This window comes from Lacerta agilis, chromosome W (genome assembly GCF_009819535.1).
Source record: "Lacerta agilis isolate rLacAgi1 chromosome W, rLacAgi1.pri, whole genome shotgun sequence".
Taxonomy (NCBI): Eukaryota; Metazoa; Chordata; class Lepidosauria; order Squamata; family Lacertidae; genus Lacerta; species Lacerta agilis.
Window position 1 is genome coordinate 326,543 of NC_046330.1, and position 9,196 is coordinate 335,738.

Here is a 9,196-nt window from a genome sequence, read left to right on the forward strand (position 1 = left end):
TTGTATTTGACTGCTATATGTTTCACATTCCACAGATATGACCCTCTTGTTCCCTTCCAACTCTACAAGAGCCCTTGTGGACTCTTCCAACTCTATGATTCTATGAAATGCCATTCCAACAAGATTTTATACATTTTTGACAATATTTTATACTTATAATTCAATATTTCAATTTCAAATTTTGATTTGATATTTCCAAATCCATTTTTCTTCAGATCATCCTTAAACATCTCATTAATTTGGTAGTAATGCAGCCAATCACTAACAAATCCTTTCACCTCTTCGTATGGTTTTAATTTCCATTTGTTACCATCATTTTTGAGTAACATTTCATATGTTACCCAGTTTTTGCTCATATTTATTTTCTTAACACACATAGCTTCTAAAGGTGATAACCACCAAGGTGTTATCCTTTCTAATAGGTTTTTATACCTATCCCATACTTCATAGAGAGACTTTCGGAATATGTGGTTTCCAAATCCTTAGTGTACCTTCGTTTTATCATACCATAAATACGCGTGCCACCCAAATCTATTAACATGACCTTCTAAATCTAATAAATCTGTTTTTTCCAGTAACATCCATTCCTTTAACCAACAGAGGCAGGCTGCTTCATAATACAACTTCAAGTATGGCAGGGCAAAACCACCTCTTCCTTTACAATCTGTTAACAATTTAAATTTGATTCTCGGTTTCTTCCCCTGCCAGATATATCTTGAAATTATTTTTTGCCAATCTTTGAATATACCTACCCGGTTGATTATTGGAATTGATTGAAACAAAAACAACATCTTTGGTAGCCCATTCATTTTAATTACAGATATCCTTCCCAGGAGTGATAGTTTCATTCTTCCCCACACTTCCAGGTCTCTCCTTATTTTATTCCATACCAATGTATAATTGTCTTGAAACAAGTTTATATTCTTTGAGGTTAATCAAATTCCCAAATATTTAATTGTTTAACCACTTGTATGCTAGTTGGTTGTTGCATCTTATCTACCACTAACATTTTTGTCTTTTTTCTATTTAATTTAAAACCTGCTACTTGTCCAAATTCTTCAATTTCCTCTAATGCTTTCTTAGCACTGACTAACGGTTCTTCTGTTGTTAATACCAAGTCATCGGCAAAGGCTTTAACTTTATGTTCCTTTATTCCGACTGCAATTCCTTTAGCTTCTGTTTTCCTTATCGTCACCAGGAGGACTTCGAGTACCGATATGAATAGTAGTGGAGACAGTGGACACCCTTGTCTTGTACCTTTGCTAATTTCAATATTTTCATTTAAAACATTATTCACTATAAGTTTCGCCTTTTGATCAGAGTATATCGCTTTTATACTTCTTATAAACCATTGTCCTAAGTCCATTAACTCCAATTTTTTATCATAAATTCCCAAAATATGTTATCAAAGGCTTTTTCTGCATCCATAAAAATCAATGCTGCTTGCTTTTCATTCCTGGCCGTCAGATATTCAATAATATTTGCAACATTTCTTATATTGTCCTTCATCTGTCTGCCTGGAAGAAAGCCTGCTTGGTCTTCATGAATTACTTCATTTAGAATATTCTTCAACCTATTTGCAAGGATACTAGCACATATTTTATAATCATTGTTTAATAATGAAATTGGCCTATAATTTTTAACTTGTAGAAGATCTGAGTCTGGTTTAGGTTTTAATGTGATATATGCCTTTTTCCATGTCTCCATGTTCTCCTTTTCTTAATATATTATTCATTACTTCTTTCAAAGGTACAAGTAGGGTGTAACTCAGTTTTTTGTAGTATTTTGCAGTAAATCCATCCGGTCCTGGTGCCTTCCCACTTTTTAAATTTTTAATTGCTTTCAGAATTTCTTCTCCTATTGGTTCATTCAGTTGGTCTTTCTTCTCTGTACCTCTCTCTCTTTTTAAATATTCTTCAGTTTTTCCTGTGTTTTCCTTTCCAGCTTTTTTATACAACTGTCTAAAATTTACAAAACCTTTTCTTATCTCTTTCGGGTTTTCTATTTCTCTTTCTTCAATTTTAATTTTGTTAAAACAAAATAAAAAATAAAAATCCTTTTTAAAAAAATCATATTTATTGATTTTCCAATATATATCTCCAATTACCAATCAAATTAAAATCCAAATTAATTATACAATTCCCAATTAAAACAATTCCAATTATACCATTTTTTAAATAATTTTTGTACTTCCCATGTCTCGGACTCCGGAGCGATTTTAACATCTCTTTCAGTTGCATTCACAGTCCAATACTTTCACAGCCTCTGATATATGCCAGCAAGCAGACACGATTATAATAAATATTGTCTCTGTATGGATAAAGTCACTCTCATTCCAAATGCCACATTGATTTAATATTTCTATTTTTTTCTTCTCTCTCAATTTTCTCTTTATGCTATTCTGTTGTATAAAAAACCTCTCATCACTGCCTTACTCGCATCCCATATTATACTTTTTTTGTTTCTTGATTTCTATTAATTACAAAATAGTCAGAGTCTTCTTGGCTTTCTCTTCTATCTCTTGGGATCATCAAGCAAATTTTCATTTAGTCTCCATCGAAAAGTTTTGTCTTCTATTCCCTTTATTTCACATATTATTCAATTATGATCTGACAATGTCTTTGGTTGAATCTCTATTTTAGTGACTCTGGGTGCTAATTCACTGGAAATCAAAACAGTCGGCATTAAGCCCTTTCAGTGCCTATAAAGACATTGGCCTAAGGAGATGAGTTTAGTCCCAGAAGATGCACTGAAGAGCTGAGGAACCAGAGGGAAAGGAACAGAATAATCGTCTTTTACCACCTGGGTATGTGACCCGCCTACTAGCCTGAAGTGTAGGAGCAGTCTCTTAGCGGTTGGCAGGACATGCCATTGTGGGAGGGCTGGGCAACAGAGCTCCATCCTGCCAGGGAGGAGGAAGAGAAGGAAGAAGAGGAGGTGGGCTTTTAAAATTGTATTATCATTGTCACCATTGTAGTTATTATGATTGTTATTCCATGCCGAGCCCACTCCCTGGCTGCCATCGCGCTCCTCAAAGAAGAAGAAACAGAAGAAGAGGCTGTCTTGTACATGGCGGTGGGAGCAGCTGCTGTTGCTGCAAGACCCTGTGAGTGGGCTGCTCCTCCCGCCCCAAACCCTACCAGATCCACGGGGTGGTCGCCGGTCAGGGTTCCATGCCCGCGCGGCTGTCTGTGGAGACACAGCGCTGCCCACGCGGGTCACACGACTCTCCTGCCAGGCATTCCCGGGCCTTCCGTCCACTCCACGAGGTGGGCCGTCTTCCCCTGATTCTCCTCCTTGGGCCTTGTTCTCTCCAGCGGCAGCGCAGCGATCAGGGGGCGGTTGGGTCGTTCATTCGTTGGATGGTTCGGTCGGGGGTACGTTCGAGAGGGCTCCATCTCGCCTGTTGGTGCGGCCACTGTCCGTCCGACAGCTCCCTCCATCCCCCCACCCCGTTCCATCCAACTGTGACCTTAGATCAGATGTGGCAACCCGCAGAATTTAAGCATATTAGTCAGGGAAGAAAAAGAAACTAACCAGGATTCCCTCAGTAACTGCAAGTGAACAGGGAAGAGTCCAGCGCTGAATCCCCGCCCTGCGGTGGCAGAGGTGCAGCAAGGCGGGTGCGGTGGGTGTGGCCCGCCCCGGTTGCCATCCCTGAGGGGGGTGACATTGCTGCGCTCATGCCTGGTGTCGCACCCCCGGGAGGTTGCAGTGCCTGGCCACGCACCCCTGCACCCCCAGGAGGCTCACGGTGGGCGGCTGCGCACCCCCGCACCCCCAGGAGGCTCGCCTCGCCCCCCATGACATTCGCCCCGCCCCTGGGATGCTAGCCCCACCCCCTGGTGCATGCCACTCTGTCTCTGCATGGTGGGGCACAGGAAATGTGGCATACAGAAGACCCACTCCCCGGAGCCGCTCCGATGGGGGGCACAAGTTCTTCTGATCGAGGCACAGCCTGTGAACAGTGTGAGGCCAGTAGAGGCCACCAGCACACCAGCACACTCGGGTTGCTCGGAAATGCAGCCCAAAGCAGGTGGTAAACTCCATCTAAGGCTAAATACAGGCTCGGGACTGATAGTCAACAAGTACCATAAGGGAAAGTTGGAAATAACTTTGAAGAGAGAGTTCAAGAGGGTGTGAAACCATTGAGAGGTAAATGGGTGGGGTTCGCGCAGTCCGCCCGGAGGATTCAACCTGGCCGGGCCGGCCAGCCAGCTTGGGCCGGCAGATCCCCTCCCTCCCCGAGCCCCCTCTCAGGGAGGGGGGCTCTGGAAGAGTGCTACCTCTCGCCCCTGGCGCACCACATGTTTGTGGGGAACTTGGTGCTAAATCATTCATAGATGACCTGTTTCATATGTAGCAGACCAGCTCCTTTGCTGCGATCTATTGAAAGTCATCCCTCGACACAAGCTTTTGTCTGGCTGGCTGGTGAGCCAGCGGGCACCGGTTGCGTCCATCCCTCCACCCTCCGGTCCTGCGTGTGTGGGCCCTGGGCTGCCAGTGGAGGTGTTCCTTGTGCAAGGATGTCCCTGGCCATCGTTGTCGGGCCTCGGTCCAGGTAGACCAGCAGAGCCAGGGCCTGCGTAAAGGGTGAAAGACAGGCCTCCCGCCTGCAGCCTGCAGCATGCCCTGCCCCTCTATATGGCTAGACTGGGCTGGCCGCCCCCCTTTGGTGTCCATGGGTAGACTGGGAGTCATTCTGGGGTGTGGAATGAGTGAACTCATGGAGTGAGTGAGGTGGGCGGGCTTGGGCTCCCTTCCTGCAGGTAAACTGGGCCGACTCGCGCAACATGGTTCCTTCCCGGCTGGCCAGCAGGTAGACTGGGTGGGCGTTGAGGCCCTTGGTTCCCCGCGATGTTCCTCTGGTTCACACACTCCTAACTGGAGGATGGGTGCCAGGAACGATCTATCGCTGCCCAATTGCATGGGTAGAATGGCACGACTGGGGATTCGTGAAACCTCCTGCCGGAGAGAAATTGCTGCTGGCTGCCGGCAGGGACTTCCAAGATGCTGCTGTACCAGGGCACCGGCTGCCAAGCGACGACACACTGTCACGAGATCAGGTCAGCATGCACACGGAGATTTCTGGTGACAGGGCTTTCAGGATCCTCGGAAGAACAGCAAACGACCCAACCGCACTCCCCGGTGAGTGTGGACCCATGGCGCGTTGCTGGCGCAGTGTCCAACACAGTTCCTTTCGAGAAGTGGCGAGCAGCCTCGTCCGATCCCACCGGCCTTTGGTTCTCTGCCGGGAGAGGAGCAGCGAGGTGGGGGAGCAGCTGGCGGCGGGCTGCAACCCTGGTTCTGGGACCTGAGAACCCTCGAGTCGCCCCTGTGCTCCTGTGGCCGCGGCAGTGTTTCCCAGGGACTCACGGGTGTGAGGGTGGGGACTGCCCTGCGGTGGGACATGTTGGATTTCTATTCCTCTCACTGTGCAGATATGTAGGATTGTCTGTGTTATGCATTCCAGCACCGATTGTTGGAATCACGGGAGCGGATGCTTACTATACTGTTTCCTTTTGTTTTTGCTTTCACTTCTGACTTCTCTCCGAGGAAGACGAGAGAGAGGAGACAAAATAAAATCAAATATCTTGATTACGGTCAAAGAACAGAAAACAGATAATAACAATCCATAATCAGATATAGCATTAAAGGTTGAATTGTATAACAAAAGTACAATCCAATTCATAGAATTGATACTTACTTTTAGACTTAAAATTAAGATTAAATTTTAAAATTTTTAGATTAATGGATCTTTACCACCTATTAACATTCCTTCTAAAGGTAAGGCTCAAGTCTCAGTCACTGTTCTTTGCTGACCTCACTATTCGTCTTACTCTTGTCGCAATATAGCAAAATTTTGCAACAATCCTAGTGGTCTCCAAATCTTTTATCTGCTAGGAGGTGTCTGGTGTAAGCTTCCTCAGAGTGGCCGGGCAATTTCCCCAGCAACAGTTCTATCAGTTCTTTCCTTGAGTCACGATACAATGGGCAGTATAAAAGAACGTGCCCTATGGCTTCTATGAGAGGAGACATGTTTTCTTTTGTTCTGCCTTATGCTTAATAAAGTAGCTTTAGTGCTTAAAACCTCAGCCTAGCTCTGACTGTGTTTATCTCTTCTGGACTCTGAATATGTGCTCAGTGTCTCCAAGACAAGGGTCATTATAAATCGTTGGGGAAGGTGGTTTGGAACTCCCTAGAGCTGCACGCTGCATGATGATGGGAGAGACAGGCTGGAAACGTTCCTGTCATTTGCCTGGGGGTCGTCCTCGCCCCTGGCCGACCCGACAGGATGGATTCCACGTTTTGTCACTTGCCAACTGGCCCCAATGGTCACGTCGGAGAGGGCCCTCCGTGGGCCGGCCTGCCAACTGACGTTCAGGCGGAGCAGATGCCTCCACGTCCCCGCAGCTGTCCAGCATTCCATTGCCCTCCGTAGTAACCCTTTCCAGACGCTATGCCCGCCCCGAGGAGTCGCCACGTCTCGCTCCATCCAGGTGTGGGCGAGCCGTGCTGACAGCTCCCCACGCCTGCCACCACCCGACGTTGGGGTGGGGTTCAGGGGCCTGCTGAGCCAGAGATGATTGCGCAGCTGCTGAGTGCCTGCTGTCCCCTTAGCATCCGCGTCCTCCCGGCGCCTGCTCATCTCCGCAGGTGCATCCTTCTCTTGTTCCCCTGGCTGCGTGCTGCCTCCACAGCAAAGCCAGCCTCCACAGCAGAGGCAGCCTCCCGTCTAGCATGTCACGGGCCTCCATGGCCATTCCCCATGTGGGGAGCCAGGGTGGCTCTGCGCTCGCTCGCGCGCCCATCCGCCTGCAGGGTTGCGGCCCTGGGGCGCAGCCCAGCAACACCGACCATGATGATGACCCACTCATCAGTTGCTTTCAGCTACCTCGTTGATCCTGCCAGTAGCATATGCTTGTCTCAAAGATTAATCCATGCATGTCTAAGTGCACACTGGCGTTACGGTGAAACTGTGAATGGCTCATTAAATTAGTTATGGTTCCTTTGGTCGCTCCTACTGTTCCTTGGATAACTGTGTGGCAAAGAAGAGTCAGTGATGGCTGAACCTAGGGTGGGGTCAAGTTTCCAAGATCATCTCTTCACACTTATGATTTTGATAGATGACACTCAAACTTCAGAGGCGGCTGCAGATGCCAAAGGAACTGTGAGCCTCTGTCAAATGGGATCAAGTGGAAATCAAAAGGAGATGCCCTCTCAGAGCCCCCTTGAACACGCATGGAGAGGGAGAGGAGGCAGTGATGTGCAGGGGAGATATCACTCATGGATATTGATAGGAAGGAGCAGCCAGAGATCAGCTGCAATGGAGGAAGGCGGCAGCATTGGAGAAACAGCAATAGAAAGAAATGCCTTTTTCAGCCTTCTTAGAATCATAGAATTGTAGAGTTGGAAGGGACTCCAAGGGTCATCTAGTCCAACCCCTCCCATAACAGAGGCAAAGTGGGACCTTCCAGACAGGGGCTTCCAATCACAAATTCACAAGTGAGTCATTGGCAAAAGGGCTCTGTAAAACAAGCAAGCAAAAACATCCTGTCAGAATTTCCCCAGAGAATGATTAGAATGTTAAATTTCCCCAGAGAATTGATGAGAATGTTAAAATGGCGGCAGAAATGACTGGGAAGTTAAACGAATTGGTGGTGAAAAATCTTGAAATAGCAAAGTCAGTACAAGAGTTAAAAGGGAAAACAATAAGTTTAGAAGAGGGCGTAAGGAAACTACAGAAGGAGAATAGAGCAAAAAAGGGGAGAAATAGACAAAGTTAAGAAAGCGATAACAGATATGAAAGAGACTCATGAGGCAGTTCTGGATGCAATTTCGATGATCAAAATGCATAGAAGAGAAAAGACATTGAGGTTCCGATCTATCCCGGAGGAAGCAGATGAAACAACAGAGGTGAAAATAGCAAAAGAATTAGCTAAATGGATTGGTATTGAGGAGTCGGAAATGAGAAGTAAGATTGAGAGAGCTTTTAGAGTTAGATCTAGAATAGCTAGAGAGAATAACTGGCCTGGGGATTGCCAGGTTACATTTGTGAACATGGAAATAAGGGATCAAATCTTACAGAAAAAAGAAACTTAGAATACAAGAGACAGATATAATTGTACATAAGATTGTCCCATCCAGACTTTTGAGGAAAAGAGACAAATATAAACCCCTGGTGGAGGCCTTGAGTAGGAAATCAATTGTGCACAGATGGGAGTTCCCGGAATGAATTTTCTTTTTCTTTAAGGGATAGAGGAGAAGATTCACCACGTGGGCAGAAGCCGACAAATTTTGGAGAATTTATAGAGATGAGCTAGGAAGGAAGAAACCAAGATAAAATACAAAACCGTGTATAACATTGGATAGAAATGTATTAATATGGAACTAAACTGACAATATCATCATACAAAAAGCATTCATAGATATTTCCTCAGAGGCAAAGCCTATATATGCTTTAAAACATCAAAGTGCAATATACAAAGTGCAATATACAAAGTGAAATATAATGTTAAAGATGGTTATGCAAAAGTCTATAAGACGCATGGGTCCATCCTCCCAATGTTGGAGAAGGTTACACAAAGTCACTCAAACATGTGGGTATGTCCTCCCGAACTAAACTGACAATATCATCATACAAAAAGCATTCATAGATATTTCCTCAGAGGCAAAAGGAAGGAAGAAACAGCTGGAGGGAGGGACGGACGATTCTAAAAAATCACCAGAGGAGGACGAGCTGTAATTTCTTGAAATATTGAAACTATTCCTGTTTGACATTAATAAAGGAAAAAAAGGGGGGGGAGTTGAACGATTGTGAAATAAAGTAAATAAATGGACCTAAAGATTATTACTTGGAATATAAACGGTTTAAATGAAAAAAAGAAAAGAAACAAGGTGGAACACATACTTAGTAAACAGAGATTAGACCTGATTTGTTTGCAAGAAACACATGTCACAAAACAACATGCTAGAATTCTATCTAACAAAAAATTGGGAATAGACTTTGTGTCCTCTGATAAATCCAAATAGAATGGAGTGGTAATATATGCAAAGCCATATCTGGAACCAAAACTGATATATAAAGATTCACAAGGGAGGGTTGTCGTGATAGAAATATTAGTCCAAGGGGAGAGAATCAAGGTCATTGGCTTCTATGCACCAAATGAAAAAAAAGAGTGAATTTTATCAAAAG